Below are 20,718 nucleotides of genomic sequence, written 5' to 3' on the forward strand. Positions count from 1 at the left end.
TAAGCATTGTCTCATGAGTGATATTACTTAAAAGCAATGGTAGCATTCTTCAGTATATGAACATTCTCACTTCCATGACACTGACAATTTAAAGATTTCATCTGCAGGATTAACCCTTAATGAACTGAGATGAAATCTGGTAATGGGATTTTGTTGCTAGCCAGCTCTTATGTAATGCTTTAGATGAGATCACTTCCTTCTGAAGGTATGCTTTGTGGTCATGTCAAGACTCAGAATCTATCCTGTCTACATACATGATGTTTCAGAAGAGTAAACAAGGATTGGCGTATTTGTGTAGCAACCATGGGTCCGCTATTACATTTAGACTTTGTTGCCTTGGAATGTTCAAGTTCCAGTGTTAAACTGATTTAACTTGGCTTTCTATATAGAAGCCTGTGAGTTTTTAGATGAGGACTTCTCTGAACAGTTTCGGTTTCCCCTGTCTCATCCCAGAACTACTTGGAAGGGAAGCCATTAAAACAAATAGTTTTACAGTACCGGAAACCTATTTTAGTGCTATTGACAAGCACAAAAGTGTTACATTTTTTCCTTCCTTCTCTAGAATACTTCCAAGTTTGTAGAAGCAGAACTCATTTGGATTTGCATGAGTATCTCGGAGTTCAGGGTCATACATAACAAAGCTTATGTAGAGCTTTAAGGTTGTTGTTGTTTTTTAAAAGCAGACATTATTTCTGGATTTCTTCATTTAGGGTTGCTTTGCGCCAGGACAATTGCCTGTTCTGCTCTCATTGCTACTGTGAATGTGGAGGCAGTTGCAGCCTCTGAATGGGGATATTCCCCTCATGCCTGCCTTCCCCTTGCGGTTTCACTTTTTTTGGTAGTGAATATATTGCTGTAGTGTTAGAAAATGGCCAGGGAGAAATGTTGGGGGCGGTACAGGATAGGGGCAGGGAGGTGCGGAAATCCATACCTTCCATCCATACTCTCCCCAAACCCACTTAGAGTATTATCTTTCAGGAAAGATTGTACCATATCAGCTTAGGGGGAAAACACAGCAAAGCCTGGGGAGTTTAGCAACTGGATGTTGTTGTTGTGTGGACCCCCCCCCCCCCCGGCACTTCGAGCAGCACTGTCATTTGTGGTGATAGCCACAAGGACTCTTTATAGATAGGTTTGGGAAATGGATGGGAAATGAATGTTTGTCATCACAAGTGCCTCACTCTGCTTTAGGCTATAGTTAACTGCAGCAAGTTTTCAACTTCCATCCTGCTCTCCTTCCTGGGTAAGTTCCAGGGTCCTGCTTTTCATCCGGTATCTGTAGTGGTGGCTGTCCACTACAGACATTTTGCATCCGGCTAGGCCAGATATCCTGGAAATTGTGAGTCCTGTGCTATGAGTGTGAAGTTGAGGATAGAGATTGTTCAGTTTTCAGCCCCAGGCTTCAGGTACAATCCTATTTGCTGATACATTGTTGGCCTTCAGATTTGCACGGCTTGCTGCCATATAATATGCCAAGCACAAACAAGGAAGAACAGCAACTCATAACCCAAAGATCTCTCTAGGTTTTAAAAGCAAATGCACAGCAACAAAAGGGGCTTGGATCAGACAGGTGTTATGTGTCCCAACTTGGCTGACAGAGGAAACTGTAATGCAAAAGAACATACTACCAGACTAAATAGTGGATGTAACGGTGGGGAGCCAGTTCTAAAATGGCAATACTGTTTTAAGAATACTGTTCAGTCTGTTCCACATCCTAGAAACCTACTTCAAAGGTCATTTGCACAGGAGACAGTATGCTTTACAGAAATCTCTTCAGTAGAGGAACTTTGTGAATCCCATTGGTAGCAGATTTTCATGTAACTATCCTTAGGAGCATATCCAGAGTTCCTAGCTTCTTTCCTCATTCTTACTGATTTTGCACTCACCTTACGTCACTCTCACGTTCCTCTTCTCAGCGGGGCTTCCTTCCGATTTCACACTCTCTGCCCCGGGGCTGCAGCAAGCATCAGTGTTTTCGCGCAGCAAGCAACAACTAGTTTTTAGCCGTTTCTGTTCGTGGCATGGAAACGTCGATACTAGCTGCAGCCCTGGGCCAGATAGTGTGAAAATGGAAAGAAGCCGCGCTGAGAAGACAAACGTGAGAGCAGCATAAGGTGAGTGCGAAATCAGCCTCTGTCTACAAGCACTTTCTTCAGATGCTTTAATTATGAAAGACCATGTCAAGGCTTGAGGGCTTATAGTATTTTAAAAATTCAAGACAAGTGCTTTCTCAAGCTTAACAGACACTTTGAAAACTAAGCCATCGTCATGCCGTTTTTATCTGGTGTTCGTGTTAGGAACTGTGAAACTAGTTCTAGTGAAAACAAGTCAACCTTATGCATCAGAAGTGGTCATCAAAATCTGGATTCTGCCTTATTGGAAGGCAGCACTGAGTATTTGGTTGCAAGGAACATCTTGATTTATATATCCTCTAAGCTTGTCATCCTTCTATTTTAGTTTTTCTTCAAATGCGTCCTTACTGAGGATGTGCCACATCACAGGACCAAAATTGGGAACTATTGGCTGATAAGTGAGCTAGTTAGAATGCTGGACTAGAACTGGGGGAGCTCAGGTTCAAATCTGTGTTTCCCTCAGCTCTGCAGTGATCTTGAGCAGACAGGTTAAAACGGATAAAAGGAAGTACTTCTTCACCCAAAGGCTGATTAACATGTGGAATTCACTGCCACAGGAGGTGGTGGCGGCCACAAGCATAGCCACCGTCAAGAGGGGTTTAGATAAAAATATGGAGCAGAGGTCCATCAGTGGCTATTAGCCACAGTGTGTGTGTATATATATATAAAAATTTTTTGCCACTGTGTGACACAGAGTGTTGGACTGGATGGGCCATTGGCCTGATCTAACATGGCTTCTCTTATGTTCTTGAGTGAATCTCATTCTAATAAATGGCACAGAGTTTCTGAGTGTAAAATGGAGGAGAGAAGAATATATATAGTGAAAATAAACGGTCCTGCAGTTGTATTTCTAGGTGCGTCTTATCAAAAGATAATCAATGCATGATCAAATTAAGGGCTTCTACCAGCCATGGGAGTCATGCTGGTGCTTTTAAAATTTTAGTATAAATCCAGGGGATGGGGTTTGGGTTGAGAGGTTTGCCTGCTGCTCTTTATCACAAGAACTTGAAACAGATCTCTTACCATGTGACAGGGAGCATCAGATTTATTTATGTAGCTGTAAACATTAAACTGTCCAGTGGGTAGGTTACTGGAGTCCTAGTATGACCAGGATTAACTACTAGAAAGGTCATTTTACAAAATCAGTGGGTAAAAGGAGGTCATGAGGATGATGCATAGTAGTGTGGCAAAAAAATAACTTGCTGCATAGTAGAAATGATTTCCCAATGTATTTTTTTGAGGAAAAAAGTAAGAGAATTTTTGCATTGAACATAAATACAAATTGTGCAGCTATTTACCACATTTACAATTAATCTAGTTCCAACTTAATAAAGAACATTTTGGGCAGTGGATCTGCTGCTCTTACCTTTGGTTTAAAGCCAAGGTCTTACTTGGGGTTAATCCATGAATTTATAGGGGAAAAGCAGCTAGATTTGAGTCTAGTAGCACTTTAGAGATTGTGACAGACAGGTCAGGTTCCACCTGTCCCTTAGCATGATAAATGGGAGCTGACAGAATGTTAGTGAGAAGAAAGCTGAAGACAGCAGTTGAGAGGGAGTCTGGCTGAATGAAGCTGCAGGGAAGAGCTGTTTAAAGCTGACTGAAAATAGTCTATTTATAAGATGTATTATAGGGTATGAATAAATGGTGACACCGTGGGTATGAAACAGTGTTTGAGTCCTGAATCCCAACAGCTCTGGGGAGCTGGGTAGACATGTGACTGCCTGACCTACTCATAATCTTGAACCTGTGAGAGAGAGTTTGTAGAGGGTGGTAGGCACTCTGAGTGGAAAAGGTCATCACAGAGACCAACAAGATTTGGGGGGTATAAGCTTCTGAGAGGCAAAGTTCCCTTTATCTAAAAGGAGAAAAAGTTGTCTACTCAATTTCTCTAATATGGATAACTGAGCAATGAATGATCCATCTTTGTTATCCTTAGCTTGCCTTAACCATGTTACCTTAATGTCTAGGTTGCAAGTTAAAAATATAACACACAGCAATGAGAATCTTATGTCTCTTGTTCAAAGTAGACTTTAGAAAACAAAGGTTTTAAATACAGGAAGGCTCCAATAGGCCACACCTGACTAACATGTTGAGGAAAATATTTTTCTATACCTCTTTCTGGCTGTTGCAGCCTTGGAAATACTACTAGCCCTCAAGGCTATAAGGACTATTCATATTTCCAGGCCAATTGTTCTCCCAGTTCCTCCTACTTAGCTGTGTTGCTAAAGACTTCCATAGCCCTATTTCTTGCTTCTTTGGATGAAAGATAATGTATGCCCAAGGATTAGCTCTGTGGTAATGCAGTGCACCAGTTTCATCCTACCCAATCCCTAGTTTGTTGCTGAGGAGATGATATAATGTGGCTGAAGGTATTTGGAAGACTTCAGGGTGTTCTTATAACTTCTCATCTTTAGGTGGCAGCAGCCCTTAAACACTATTGCCTTTCCCTCCTTTCAAGCTACTGATATAATGAGTTATTTTTGTTTCACTGTGGCTTACTCCAGCCAACAGCTACATGTTTAAAAATAGTTGTGAATGGCTTCTACTTCCATTTAAATTATTATGAAAAATGTCACTGTGTACATATTACATATCTGGAGCAGCATGCTTTTGGTGGTAACAAATCATTAGAAAGGCAAACAGTTGCTGGGATTACCGTATCACCTGCCCAGTGGGTTTTTAAAAAAACAAACACCCAGACTCTATTTGCAATGACTTCTTTCTTAGGGCCATTACAACAAAAATCTACTTTTCCTATGATTGGCATTATTTCTACTTGTTACTCATATCTTATACAGGATCTCAACATTGTCCCTTATAATCTGTTGTAAAAACACTGCATTTCCCCCGGCATTCAGGTAGTAGCATGCTGCCCCTAGGAAATGCAAGGCCAGTATGGTCTGGGAGACTGCGTGGATTGCATTTGTGAGGGCATCATGAACACCTGTTGGCTGGTGCCTGTGGGTATCATTGATGACAAGTGGCCTAGCTTAACCCATCTATATCCATGCTTTTTCTGACTGCTGAAAGGCTGAGCTTCCCACAGCTCCAATAAGACTGCTCAGGTAGCCTTTGGGGTTTTTAAAACAATTATAAAAGACTATCAACACCTACAGTGATTACTGACTATTTCATAAAATGCTGTGATCCTTTTTATTTTATTTGAAAATTTATGCTTCCCCTTTCCAGAGCTGGTGCACACACCGATATGTTTTGTTTTTGTTTTTTAACTGCATAGGCTAGTTCCTTTCAGCAAGACTATATGTATGTTGCAAAGCTACAATTTGCTCCACGCCCCCCCCCCCCCCCCCCCAGCCCTGTCCCATTCTCTGTGGTGGCTGTGCTACTTCTGCTGGATCAAAACTAGCTTGAGTACAGTGTGGAGAGGAAAGGCCAAGATATGCATGCCTTTGGAATCCCCCATAAAACAAAACAACTCTTTTTACCAAAAACTACAAATATTATAGATAGTATGTACAGTTTTGAGTTTTGAGATTAGCTGGAAATAGCTGGTATCTTAGACTTCTATAATACCATCTCAAACCCCCTCCCCCCCCAAAAAAAACCCTTACTTTCAGTAAAAGCAGTATGGTACATTATGAAGATACTAGGAGTAAGGCCCTTTGTGAAGAAAAATACAATAGGCCCTAGAAGGAGACTGAGTGCCTCCCCCACACTTGAAGGCACTGACTCCTCCCCGCCTCAAAGTGAGCTGATCTCTGCCATCTAGAGAGGAACTGTAAATCTAAGAGATCTCCAGTGGTTCCCCAGGAAGAAATGGCATTGTACCTGTCTGAGGTTCTAGCCCTTCTCAAACCCCTAGCCCTCTCCAGGCCCCGTCCCTTAAATATCCAGGAATTTCCTAACCTGGAGTTGGCAACCCTATCTCCTTCCCTTTGTTTGCCCCTCTGACTTCAGGTTTCCATTGCCTTCCCCCTCCCTGCAGTCTCTACATAAGAAAAGGACTGTCTTTCTTCACAGTGGGGGGGGGGGGGGACCAAAGCAGCTTACATCATTCTCCTCTCCCCCCTCCCTGTGTGAGCTGAACAACAACACTGTGAGGCAGGTTACGCTGGAAGTCTGTGACTGGTCCAAAATCACCCAGTCATCTTCCACAGCAAGAACCTGGCAGACCCCACTCTGAAGCCCTAACTCATATGCCCTCATCAAACTTCACCAAAGAATCCCCAGGAATTTCTGACTATTTCAGAAAGGAACCACTAAAGGGCTCTGGGTGAGTGCCCCCCTTGCTGTCTTCCCACCCACCCAAGTGAAGACATTCACTCCCCCACCACCACCTCAAGGAGAGCTGATACCTGCCATCTAGGGAACAATTGTAATTCTGAGTGCTCTCCAGCCCTCACCCTCAGAGTCCATGCTATTATATGAACCCACTGTAGCCTAATTTGAATAGAAAGAGTGAAGAGTATTTGCAGGTGGAAAGGAGGCTTGATAATAATGTCAGTCTGTTTATGTGCTGCTGTAGAACTTCCTGCTGTGAATGAACATTCCTTTTGTGTCAGTTGAAGAGAAGTAACTGCTACTATTTGTTTCGAACATGTCTCTCACAGTTTACTGTTTGCTTCATGGCAGCGTTGTTTGTGGGGGGAGACAGACTGTCTCAGACTTCCTACGATGGGCCATGAGGAGAGGCAGTAGTGATCAGTAAGTCCCCAGGAGAACCTGTCAGCAGAGAACTGTCTCCCTCAGAGGCTATCTGGTGGGGTTCTCGCCTGATGGGGCCAGTGGTGGACTGAGGAGAGCAGAATCAACCAGTGGCGTACCAGAGACAAGAGTGCGAGCCAATCCTGCATAGCCCACATCCAACCAATGAAAATCCTCAGATTTGCCACTACAGTAGGGCTTTTATTTATTACTGATGATGGTGGTAATTAGTACTAAGGGCTGAACTTACTTGAACTGAAGGAAAGAGCCCACACTTTAGTTTCTCTTAGGCAGCCCATCTTTTCTGTTCCCCTAACATTTCTTCTTCCATCATACATGCATCACCTGCTACTCCTAATTACTGTCAGTGCCCTGTCCTAGCTGCACATTTCCATATGATACTGATCCTGTTCACAAGTTATACTGAATGCCTATACAACCTGAATGTATGTGTATCTGTTTGTAAGAAAGACAAAATATTTGTTCGCTTTTCAAATAAAACTAGGACCAGTACCTGAATAAACGTTGGGTTCAGGGCCAGCGTGTGGGAGTAGGCCAAGTAGGCGGCTGTTCAGGGCCAGCGTGTGGGAGTAGGCCAAGGGGGCGCCCGCCTGCCACTGTTTGTCTCCCCCACCACAAACCACAGCCGTTTGCATCCTCACAGCCGGCTGCCACCGTCCCCTCCCCACGCCTGCCTGCCACCACCGTTTCCTCCCCGCGCGCACCCGCCTCCATTCACCTCCCCACCCACAGCCATTCATCTCCCTTCAGCCGGCCGCCGCCTTCCCCTCCCTGTGGCCACCCACCTGCCCACCGGTCACTGCCGTTTATTTTCCCCTGCCCACTGCTGTTGTCCCTGCCCACCCTCTGCGCCAGCTGCCAGCTCAGCAAAGGCGGGGGGGGGGCGCGTGGCAGTGACTTAATAATAACATCACTGCCATGCGCCCACTCCCCCAGACTTTGCCGAGCCGGCAGCCGGCGCAGGAGGTGGGTGGGGACAATGGCAGCAGCGGGCAGGGGATGGTGGCGGGCAAGAAGAAGTAGCAGGCGGCTGGCAGGTGGCCGCAGGGAGGAGAGGGCAGTGATGTCATTGGCGCATGCGAAAAAAACTAGGGGAGCGGAGGTCAGGGATTCAGCCTAGGGGCACTCATATTGCCCCTAGCCCCGGGCCTGGTTGGGTTGTACATTCACTCAATATGACATGACAGTTACTCAATGCACAAACAAAACAAAAACCAAGTGTGCATTATACACAAACTGTATATGAGTTCACCTACCATATATATGCAATATGGTACAGAAACTGGGCAGCAGATCTCAAAAATAGATTATATGAATGTGGCCAATCACAGCATGTAGCTAGTCTGTCTGCCCCATAGTTTAATAACATTGTCCTGTTCGGTACAAAGCAGAATCAACATTCTCTGATGTCTGTTATTAAGGGAGAGGCACTTTTGTTAAGCCGACTTGTAGAATGTGGAGGTTATCTGTCTTCTTAATATGATTGCTCCTAAATGTTCTCTCCTGGTTTGTAAATCCAAAGGCACCTTGATTTTCCGGTAAGCTGGTGGAAATGAAATGTTTAGGATGATGACTAGAGTGGCAGAAGACTTGAGCTGAATGCAACATAGAGGCTTACATGGAGGCGGTGAAGAAATCTTACCTTACCACCACCTTGCCTGCAAGTACTTATTCATGGAATCGGATCGCATGATCTGTCTGCAGAAGGTGCTTGTGGTTATGGTCACTAATTTATTTGGATTCCTCCCCACAGTGATAATTTCCAGTTCTGGGAAAATCTATTCCCAGGTTTGCAGAACCCTCGATACAGTAATGGCTATGCGGATGGGGGTGGTGAGGAAAAGAAGAGAGCAAAATCAGTCTTTCTTGTCATAAACCTGCCTTGGTCTATGAGTATTTTTATGTGTGTGTTTGTGTGCAGGGCTTTTTTGGTAGAAAAAGCCCAACAGAAATTCATTTGCATATTAGGCCACACACCCTGATGTCACTACTGTTTCACACATGGCTTTTTGGTAGAAAAAAAACAGCAGGACTCATATGCATATTAGGCCACACCCACTGATGCCAAGCCAGGCAGAACTGCGTTCCTGTGTGTTCCTGCTCAAAAAAAGCCCTGTTTGTGTGTGTATAAAGTGTTTTCCTTTCCTTTGTGCCGCCACCGCAAGTTAACCCATTACCAATGTCTGGGGGGGGGGGGCACACTGGTAAAGGCTGCCTCTGAGTAAGTACAAAGGGAGAGTTTCTCAATTACTTCAGCTCTCTCCCTGTCCGTGTGTGTCTAAAGGCATGTAGGGAGGAATTTGAATCACAGTTTGCTCTCTTCAATAGAAAAAGACTTTATTGCTACAGATTACACTAGAGCACAAGGCAGGAAAAGCACTATCATGCCTACTGATATAGAAGAACAGGAAAACATAACACTAAGCTAAACTTAACAATACAGAAGGTTTATCTTGGACATCCCCCTTCCAATGTCTGTGGAACAAATGCACACCAAGACACATGCCTGCTTCATGCCTCTAGCAAAGATTAACAGTCACTTCAGTCTTTTAACTTTTCCTGCCATTATTGGTGGGAAGCCTCTCCCAATCCACTTTTAGGAAACTTGACTGTGTAGGAAGGTACACTCAAATCTTCCAATCAACTCAGAGTGCAAGTCCCACATATACCCTGTAATGTACTGAAGTCGGAGACGTTCAGATGGCAACATGCTTTATTAGCTAGTATATCAAAAAGACAACATGGTGGGGCCGGGTCCCCTGTTATATACATTTCCCGGAACAACCTTCTTCCTGGTCAGGTCCAATCCTGGCCGGTTAAACTTCCCACCACTGATCGTCATAAGTGGCCTGCGTTCGTTCCTTCCAAGCACCACCCACAGGTGCGCTGTGCTGTACTTTCCGGGACAAACGCCTGACACAACACTCCTCCCCACCCCCGTTCAAGATAAATAGTCTTTCAAATGAGCAGGCGGCTGCTGCTGTCTGAGCGACCGCCGAGGTTCAATCTGGGGAGCTGGGGCTGCTGCCTGGGGTTCTGTAACCACAGGTTCCTCGCTTTGGGCCACGGTCAGCAAAGCGTTGTCTCGATCCTGTGGAGGTATCTCCCCCACCCTGTAAGGCTCCTCCACCAGCGTGGCAGGGTTGCTTCTTGCGGCGGCCCTGTGCTCTCCCCGTTCTCCACTCCCTCTGACCCTGCTAGTTCCTCCGGCAGGGTGCGGTGCTGGAGTTGGTCTTACGCCCATAGCTGGGTTGATCCTGTTCCCAAACAGGAAGGCGGACAGTCAGTGGTCCCAATCCCCTTGGACTATGCGAACCAGGGCCTCCTTGGTTGTGCGAACCATGCGCTCCACTTGGCCGTTAGTGGCCGGGTGAAAGGGAGTGAACTGTGTGCGGCGGATGAAGTACCTATTCAGGAATTCCTGGAACTCCTGGGAGGTAAACTTGTCCGTCACTACGGTGTCAGGGATTCCGTGGGTGCAAAAAACCCTCCGTAAGGCTCTGCGGCCACGGTGGAGGTGGAAGCGACTGGGATTACCTCCAGCCCAGTTGTGTAAGCATCCACCAAGATAAAGAATATTTGCCCCTGGTATGGCCCCGCAAAGTCTAAGTGTAACTGGGACCATGGCACCCGATTGAATTCCCAGCGGTGAATGGGGATGCCAGGCGGATTCGGCCAGGACTCTTGGCAGGCTGGGACTCTTGGCACATCCTAACCCACCCCCCAATCTCTTCATCCATTCCCGACCACCATACATAGCTTCGCGCCAGAGCTTTCATACACACTATCCCCAGGTGCGTCTTGTGCAAGGCTTCGAGCACTTGCTTCCTGAGTGGGGGAGGGACCACCACTCTGCTGCCCCAAAGAATAAATACACCCTTTGTGTAAGAAGAGTTCTTCCCAGCGGGAAACAAACGGTCTGAATGCAGCGTCCAATTTGCCTGTGGGCCAACCCCTCCCCACACAGTCTGAAATGCGTGCAAGGATGCGGTCTCTGCCCATGGACCTGGATACCTCCACTGTGTGGAGGGGCTGCTCCGGCAGAGACTCCAGGAGCATCACGTGGTGGGCCGGATCTGGGTCCATCTGCGGTAGCGGAAGGCAGCTGAGGGCGTCTGAGTGGCCCATTGCCTTGCAGGGGTGGTAGACGAGCTTGTAGGTTTATGAGTTGAGGAACTCGTTCCACCACAGGACCTGCTGCAACAGGATCTGTGGTTTCTGGCGGTCTGGGGTGAGTAGGCTGAGCAATGGCTTGTGGTCTGTGGCAATTGTGAGGCGCCTACCATACAAGTAGTTGTTGAATTTGTATACGCCCGCCACGATTGCCAATGCCTCTTTATCTATTTGGACGTACTTGCGCTCAGCCTGGGTCAAAGTGTGAGAGTAATAGGCCACGGGGACCTCTCTCCCGTCCGGGAGTTGGTGGCCCAGGATGGCGCCCACTCTGTAAGGGGAAGCATCGCATGTTAAAATCACAGGGAGAGACTTGTCAAAATGGTGGAATACTTCATTTGAAACCAAGATGTCCTTGACCGCCTGAAAGGCCGCGGCCTGCTTTTTTCTCCAGACTCATGGGGCACCCTTATCTAGGAGTCTGTGTAGAGGTTTGGCCAGGGCTGCTTTGTGGGGTAAGAATGAGTGGTAAAAGTTCAGGAGCCCAAAAAACTTTGTAGCTCCACCCTGCAAGTGGGGGCTAGGGCCTGTACTATCACCCTGGTCTTGTCGGCCATTTGGTGAATTCCTGCGGCATCCACCACAAACCCCAGGAACTCCACCCTTGGCACCACAAGCAGGCACTTCTCCTGCTTCACCTTGAGACCCGCATTCTGGAAGCATCAGAGCACCTCTCGAAGGAGGCAGCAGAACTTGGCAGCGTCTGATGTCGCTATCAAAACGTCATTGAAAAAGGGTTGTACTCCGGGAATTCCTTTAAGGATGGAGTCCATTAAGCTTTGGAAAATTCCCAGAGCCACGCTGACCCCAAATTGTAGCCTCCGCACTTTGAAAGCCCCCTGGTGCGTAACAATGGTCTGAGCCTCAGTCGTTTGCTCATCCACTGAAAGTTGTTGGTATGCTTGGGTCAAATCCAACTTTCCAAAAATCTTGGAACGGGCCAGGGAGGCAAGGACATGGCTGACCACCGGGACGGGGTATGGGTGGTCTTGTAGTGCTTTAGTAACTGTGCATTTGTAGTCTGCACAGATGCGCACGTCCCCGTTCGGCTTGACTGGGGTGACTATTGGGGTTTCCCAAGTGGCGTGGGAGACAGGCTCTAGCACTCCCTGGGCCTTGAGGCGGTCCAGTTTGGCTTTGATTTTTGGCTTAAGTTCAAACGGAACCCACTGAGCCTTCAGCCTTAAGGGCCTAACTGTGGGGACCAGCTGCAACGCGATAGGTGGCCCCTTATATGTTCCCAGAGCCCTATCGAATACTTCTGGGAACTCCCGGCACACTTGGGCCTGTATGTGGGCCTGTATGTGGTCCGCCCCTACAATTTTGATGCCCAGGGGCTTAAACCAAGCTAATCCAAATAGGGTGGTGAGCCAGTGCTTCACCACAAGAATGTCCAGGGCCCCTTTAAAATTTTTGAACTCCACCCAAACTCTGGCCCACCCCATGATCTGCACTGGATTCTTTTGAAAGTCCCGCAATATGAACTCTGCGGGCTGCAGGGTTGGCCGGTTATGGGGGCAGAGTTTACTGAGGGTCTCCTCTGAAATAATGGAGATGGAGGATCCCGTGTCCAATTCCATCAGGCAGGGACCCCCCTCGATCAAGACCTGCACTTTGACCTTGTTGGGGGTGTCCTGGGGCAAGTTCATTACCTGGATGCTGTTTGCAGCCGTCATGTGTGCGTCTGTCGAGTCGTGGTGTGCGGACTGGGGCCTCCTGTTGGGTCTGGCCCTGCAAGCTCAGGTGATGTGGCCCAGTTTTCCGCAGCTTCTGCAATCTGCATTACGGTAGGCGCAGTCTTGGCGCTCATGTGGGTCTCCACAGCTGGCGCACTTGGTGCTCGGCTTCTCATCTGCCCGTGGTCGGTTTAGTGTTTTTAGCCCACTGTGTGGCTGGCGGCAAAGCTGATGTGCCCTTTCCTCGTCGGAGCTGTCCAAGATCGAGGCAGCGGCGGCCTGGTTTGCGGAAGGGCTGGTGTGCATCTGTTCGAAGGCGGTTGCCTGTCGGAGTGCTTTTGTAAGGTCAATGTCTTTGTCCTCATATGCTAGCAACTTTCGGCGTATTTTCTCCTCCTGGACGCCATCCACAAAATGGTCCAGCAGGATCTCTTCCAGGTTCCCCATGAAATCACATCTCAGGGCTAATCCACGGAGCTCTGCAAGATACTCAGCGGCAGACTCAGCTTGTCTCTGCTGACTCATGTAGAACGCATGCCTGCGTGTGAGACGGGACGGCTGTGGCACCATGTGGTTCATCATTGCCTTGACCAGCTGGTCGTAGGTTGCCCTTGCGAGGGTGGTTGGCGCAATGAGTCGCTTCATCAGCTGGATGGTCTCCACCCTGCATGAACTCAGGAGAAGCGCCTTCTTCTCTGCCGCTGCCTCCATTTTGTGCAGCTCTATGTAGTAGTTGGTCTGGTCCACCCATAATTCCCATAAGTCGGGCTGGGTGACGTCGAATGCCAGTAGGGTTTGTCTGGGAGTAGCCATGACCTTGGCCGCGGAAGCACTAGAGCTTGGATCGCAGAGCGTGCGGGTGACTGGAGGCTGCTCACTGCTCACCTGTATCCCATCCTTGTCACCAGTGTAATGTACTGAAGTCAGAGACGTTCAGATGGCAAAATGCTTTATTAGCTAGTACATCACAAAGACAACATGGCGGGGCCGGGTCCCCTGTTATATACATTTCCCAGAACAACCTTCTTCCTGGTCAGGTCCAGTCCTGGTCAGTTAAACTTCCCACCACTGATTGTCATAGGCGGGCTGCGTTCGTTCCTTCCAGGCACCGCCCACAGGTGCGCTGTGCTGTACTTTCTGGGACGAACGCCTGACACAACATACCCATACCATGTTTTTACAACAGCTATCCAACTTGCCCTTCATGGAGGTAGGCAAATGGTTATCTCTCTGTGGAAATACATCTCTCTGGTTTCTGACCTCTTGGTGCATCTTATGCATCTCTTCCCTGGGAAAATAAAGGGCTGTCGAAATCCCAAGAATTCCTTAATATGTTTCAAGGCACCTTACATCTCCAGTTCACAACACCTGCCACTTCTGTGAGCAGAGTTTTGCTGGCGGGAGAAGCAATGATGTACAGCTTTCCCCCTTTTCCCCACCCCACTGCAGCTTCCTGACCTCTATCGTCATTACTCCATGTATTATTTACCAGGTGCTGTTACTTACCTCCATACCATCCAAAGCTTTAACCACCCATTTTCACACATTATATTTCTATTACAGGGATTAGACATTTTTTTCTTCTGGCCTATTGGCAATCCTAGATGTGACTCGTCAGGAAATAGGGTTGGCAGCTTCCAAAGACATTTGGGAATTGCAACTTTTCTCCACGCTACAGAGACCAGTTCCCTTGGAGAAAATGGTTACTTTGGGGGCTGGCCCCTATAGCATTTTATCCCACTGAGGTCTCTCTTTCCCAAACTCTGCTCTCCCTAAGCTCTTCCCTGAAATCTCCAGAAATTTCTCAATCCTAAATTGACAATTCTAGTCGAGAGGGACAGGGAGCAAGAGGTCATTTGAATCTGCTGCCCTAAAGGAAGCAGTCGTAAGACCACTTTTAAGAAAGTAATTGCTGTGTCTTGGTAATGGCGTAATATAAGCTTTTCTCCTATATAGAGTTACACTTTCAATGAATAATCAAATTCATAGTTCAGGCGTGCCGTTGTTGGACCCTGCTTCCCTCTTGGATACCCAGGTAACGGCATCAGCCTTGAGTGCTTTCTCCCAGCTTCGATTGATTTATCAGCTGTACCTTCTGCTGGAAGACTAAGGCCTTGTCACTGTCATCCATGCTTCTTAGATTACTGTAATGTATTCTGTGTTGGATTGCCCTTGAACATGATTCAGAAACTTCACCTAGGATAAGCAGCAGCCAGACTGTCAGCAGATGGGATCGTATTACACCAGTACTGAAATAACTGAATTAACTTCCTATAAGCTTCCAGGCAAATTCAAGGCATCTTAAAAGCCATTAACAGTTTCTATACTAGGTATTTCAGAAAGTACTGACTCTTATGCAAACATCCTCATGGCCAAAAAAATAGCAGGAATGGCCCTATTCTAAATATGATCTTGTAAAGCAGCCATATTGACTGCAATAGATATTAGGGCCTTCTCTCTAGTTCCCTTAGAATGCTCTCCTCTGTCAAATCTGACCACATCTATCTTAATAGAACTTTCAGAGCAGCTTGTAGGTGGGTATTTTGTTTTTTTTTTTCTTAGAACTTCAAATTGTTGTACCCTAGGTCCTGCTTTGTTATTGCTACTACTATTGTGCTTGATATTGTGTTTCAGAACTGTAACGTTCTGTTTGTCATTTTTATCTTGTTTATCTTGTTTTATCTTGAAATGGATGAAAAATGTTGAAGAAAGATTGTGAATAAATAAAGATACTCTGTCCTTGTGTCCATACTACAGGCAACAAGCTGCAAGCCTGTGGGGGAGTTGTGTGAGATAGGGAATACAATTTGGAAATCTCAGTCCAACCCCCAAAATCTCTCATTTCAGGAGTCTCTCTTCTCAGAGACTTGAGCAAGCTCATTCTCTCCCCGCCCCCTTCCTTAAATTGACATTCAGCAGCTCTCAACATTCTGTCCACGTTCTGGAGAATTTTCATTCCTTATCAAGCCAGTTTTTGTTGACATTTTGATGAATTTTACAGTCATATTTTTCTTAATCCTCAGGGAGTGACCTAAGAAAGCCCTACCTTGTTTCTGGGTGGTCCCATCGTGAGGCATTTGTCATCCACACAGGAACAATCAACCATTAGATGTAGTGGGGATGAACATAGATCATTAAACAAAAATGGTAGCTAATTGTACTGATTTTAATGACTGGAACATAAAACATTTAGTCAAACTCTCTCTCAGGTAAGCTTGCTGTTCAGATGCTGTTTCAGGCAGGTTGAAATCTGCCGTGTAAAATCTAGGCATTTTCCTGACTGTTGCTTGCTCAATTGCAGTTGACTTGCCTCCCTTCTTTTGTGCAATCATATGAATATGTGATTGCATCACACTGAGGAGTCTTTCTAGATGAAAATCATAAGGGAAAAAAACAATATGGCTGAAAACAGTTGAAAGCGACATACTTTAGTGCATAAGTGAAAGCGATGAGATATGGCCTTTGTCATCAACAGTTCCAAGTTTGTCATCAACTGTTCCAAGGAAACGGAATCAGATAAAGTACGGAAATTGATGTAACTTGCCTTTTCAGGGGTAGAGTGGATCATGCTCTCTAGCTTTGAGATTTGGAACTTGGCAAGCAGTGGAGATAGACTTGTATGATAAGCATTGCACTGACACAATGAAATTGTTGGATGGTATAGAGACTAGGGGAATAATGACAATTAAAACTGGGGGTTGTTTTTTGGTGTGAAGGATTTGCATAAACAAGCAAGGCTTAGAATCTAGAGGGGAGGGAAACCACAGTTAATAGGCACTTACACTTGGTCATCACAGATAGCTGGAGTACCATAAATGCATGAATCTGCCTTATACTGAATTAGACCCTTTGTTTATCAAAGGCAGTATTATCTACTCAGACTGACAGCAACTCTCCAGGGTCTCAGGCCTAGGTCTTTGACATCACCTACTGCATGCTGGCCTTTTCAATTGGAGATGCTGGGGACTGAAACTAAGACCTTCTGTATGCCAAGCAGAGACTCTTCTGCTAAGTCACAGATCCACAGACTTCCTTCATTGCACTGTGTGTGAGAAGACAGCAACACTGCAGAATGGATTTAATGGCAAGTTGCATTCATGTTCCTTTTAACTTCATTTGCCACCTGAATGCAGCAACACACTGACTGCTATACTGATAGGCTCTCTGGAGCTAGTTCTGATCAAAGTTTTGTCTGGCAATCAGCTTTTGCTGCCTGATATTGTCATAATGGCATAAAACCTTTTAAAATTCAATTTAAAAAAAGAAATTATAGAGCTGCAGCATCCCCACACCACACAGATGCAAAAACTCTGTCTTGTGACAGGTGCTGACATTCAAAGTCTCTCTTATACACGCACACACACACACACGTTCTCATTTCAGTGTGCTAGATGACCTCCTGGGTCAGGTGCCTCTGTAACTGGCCCTGCCAACATCCATTAACCCAAGCCATTACATTTCACAGTATATTTGTCCCTAATGGCTAAGTAATTTATTCATGTGTATAAGGTGACTTATCTATTCATCTGAACACATTTTCCACACTCTCCCAGGCCAGCCGCAGCCATAGTAAAACACAACGGTTAAGAGTTACATTGACTTTCAGTCTCATTGACTGTTAATGATTGTGTTGGCTTGCTAGAGACTGATCAAGGTTGCTCTGAACCTGCATTGGTGATCCCACAGTCAGCTACAATTATGTCCTTGTCTGCATTGGAAGATGCATCTAGACAATTCACTAAGGCCTGGATTTATTTGTATTTTACTTTATTTGTATCCCGCCTTTCTCCCCAATGGGGACCCAACACCCCTTACATTGTTCTCCTCTCCTCCATTATAACCCCACAACAAACCTGTGAGGCAGGTTATGCTGAGAGTATGTGACTGGCCCAAAGTCACCCAGCAAACTTCCATAGCAGAGTAGGGATCTGAACTTTAATTTCCCAGATCCTAGTCTAACACTTTAACCACTACATCATGCTGGATGAGCAGCAACAGTACAGATGAATGGTGTGCATCTTCATCTAGGCGAGCTATGCAGAAGGAAGTCAGTACCTGCATGCAGATCTCTCTGTTGGATCCAGATGTAGATCACATCTCCATCTGCTTCCTGATTACTTTCTTTTATACAGACTTGTTCTGTGTTTGGGTTCAAGAAGCTCCAGCAGTGGCATCTACTGCATAACCCCCTCCTCTGGGCAATGAACCAGGCTGCTTAATTTGTTGACATGTGCAGTGGGACTTTCAACAGCAAGACCTGTAACGACAGCAATCTTTCCAAGGAAGTTAACTACACCTTCTGAGAATTAAATGTACATTTTTAGCATTACCTTATTTCTTAGGATGTGCTGACATATATGCTCTTGTGGCTGTGCAAGCACACTCACTGCTTTTTTGTCAGCCATAGAATATTCTCACCTGCACTGAGTTCAGGGGCAATCCATTGTTCCTCTTTCTTTCTTTGCCGCAGAGACCAGCTACGCACAGTGCTGATTTGTACCAATGAGATCAGTAACCTACTTTCCCATTTCCTTACCAAACAACTTTTTCAGTGTTTTAAATGTTAGTCTGTTCTTTTTTAAATGTTGAAGGGAGGAGGACAAATGTATATTTTATTGAATAAAGGTACATGTGGCCTTTAAAAACACCAAAAGCATGAGGGAAGGGGCAGGTTGAGAATCAGTATTAGATTAATTGGTCAATAATCTGTCCAATGGGTCACAAAAGAGGGAAAGAACCTGGGCATGAGCTGGAGCGGGGGGGAGGGGGGGAGAGATATTAGGTCCTATATGTACGTACATCTTTTCACACACTTAACATTTATATTGTCACCAGCAAGTGTGAAATGATCTAAAATTAAGTTCAAACTATTGCTTTCTTCTAAAGGAAAAGATCACCAACAGCTCCTGGGAACAATCCTTTACTTCTTGCTGATGCCCAGTCAGTTTGCAGACTTTCCTCTTCTGTCACTATTAATTCCTTTGCAACTGCCAGCCTCCAGAAGATGGCATCTTAGTACACAACTTGTATGTTGCAGTCTGTCAGCACAGCTTGAAATATTGCCTGTAAGAAAGGGCAGATACCTTTCTGCCTTCCTAGGCTGAACTCAAAATTCTGAGGTTAATAGCAACAGCAGCAGCGGCTGACAGGATGTGAAGAACAGGATAACCCGACAATTGGCAGGCACTCCACTCCTTCTTTTACCTTTCTGCTTTGCCAGACCTGCAAAGGAAACAGATTTTGCTCTTAACCCGATCAGTGGAAGGCCATTAGTCTATAAGAAGCCCACTAAGAAATGACTACACCTCTAGGCATCTGACAAAATGGCTTCTAGCTCACAAAAGCTTTGACTGCAATAAACATATTCCTCTTTCAGATACCAGAGGAATCATTCAAAAAGAGTAATATTACACTATTTAATTATTGCACTTATATCCCACCTTAATTCCATCCTAGAACTCCAGGCAGCATTGGTAGGTTTCCTGGAAGGTCCCACATCCAGGTACTGACCAGACTTGTATCTCATGTTCCTTGCAACCATACCCTGCAACCCTGAAGTACTAAAATGCAGGAGTCATGCACTGAGGACTGGAATTTTACAGAAAGGGTGGCAGAAATCAGAACCATCTTCTAGGGATGATTCAACAGAAATTCATGAATCACAGAACAAAAGGGAGCCGCAAAGTCAAAAGCCAAACCTCAAGAGAAGAAGAATAAGAATTGCAGATTTTTACCCCGCCCTTCTCCCTGAATCAGAGACTCTGAGCGGCTTACAATCTCCTATGTCTTCTCCCCCCACAACGGACACCCTGTGAGGTGGGTGGGGCTGAGAGGGCTCTCACAGCAGCTGCCCTTTCAAGGACAACCTCTGCCAGAGCTATGGCTAACCCAAGGCCATTCCAGCAGGTGCATGTGGAGGAGTGGGGAATCAAACCAGTTCTCCCAGATAAGGGTCTGCACACTTAACCACTACACCAAACTGGCTCTCATTATATATGTTAAGCATACTGGGGGGAAATGTGTTAAATAGTCTCAAGAGTGTGTTAGTTACTGTCCATCAAATCCAACCACTTTCTAAGCCATCATGCAGGATCATCCACACATCAGGACACCCACAGATTTATCTGCAGAGTCCAAGTCTTATGATTTTATAAGGGGATTAGACTGATTAGGCCTGTCAGTGGCTACGAGCCATGGTAACTAAAGGGAACCTCCACATTTAGATGCAGTAAACCTCTGAATACCAGTGCCAGAAGGCAACATCAGGAGAAGGCCTTGGCCTCTGTGCCCTGTGTGTTGGACCTCCAAAGGAACTGGTTGACCTCTGTTTGAGACAGGATGCTGGATGAGATGGACCATTGGTCTGATCCAGCAGAATTCTTATGTTCTAATCACAATGTGCCACAAACCAACCGTTTAAGTGCTCCCTCTGAAAGATACAGTTGGCCTTTTAGAGGTGGGAGGAGGTAAGGTATTTTGTTAGAAAGGTCCACCCATTGTCTCTTTCTATGCTGTTGCCAGTAAATGGCTCCAATCCAAGCTCCTGGAGCCACACAGTGTGAGTTCAGAAGATGATGCCTCCATTTCTAATGATGCTGATGTCCAGGAGTGAGTCATGCCCCTCTGGAGCATGTACTCACTTTTCACTATGCTGTCCCAAGCAGCTGTTTGGCATGAGGAAGAAAATAAAAGCTCTCATTAAGGCTAGAGGCTCCGTAGTCCCATCTTGTAGCAGCTGGAATGAGTTGCATTTCTGTCTATTCCTCTATGGGAAAAGATTATTCAGGCAGGTGCATAGAAATGCATCTCCTTTCTACTTTCAGGCTGGATGAGATGTATCTTGAGCTGATGGCACCAACTGCTTTCTTAGGAGGATTCTTCGATTCCTCACTTTCTCTGTCTGCTCTGCTGTTGTGTTTTGATATTTGGTCTTTTGAGAATGGGTTCAAGTACAATTGTGGTGTCACATGACATAACATTTTCCACACATTTTTCTAATTAAATTATGAGAAATTTCTGCCTAATTGCGTTGAACATTTCCCAGGAAT

The sequence above is a fragment of the Heteronotia binoei genome, chromosome 5 (assembly GCF_032191835.1).
Source record: "Heteronotia binoei isolate CCM8104 ecotype False Entrance Well chromosome 5, APGP_CSIRO_Hbin_v1, whole genome shotgun sequence".
NCBI lineage: Eukaryota > Metazoa > Chordata > Lepidosauria > Squamata > Gekkonidae > Heteronotia > Heteronotia binoei.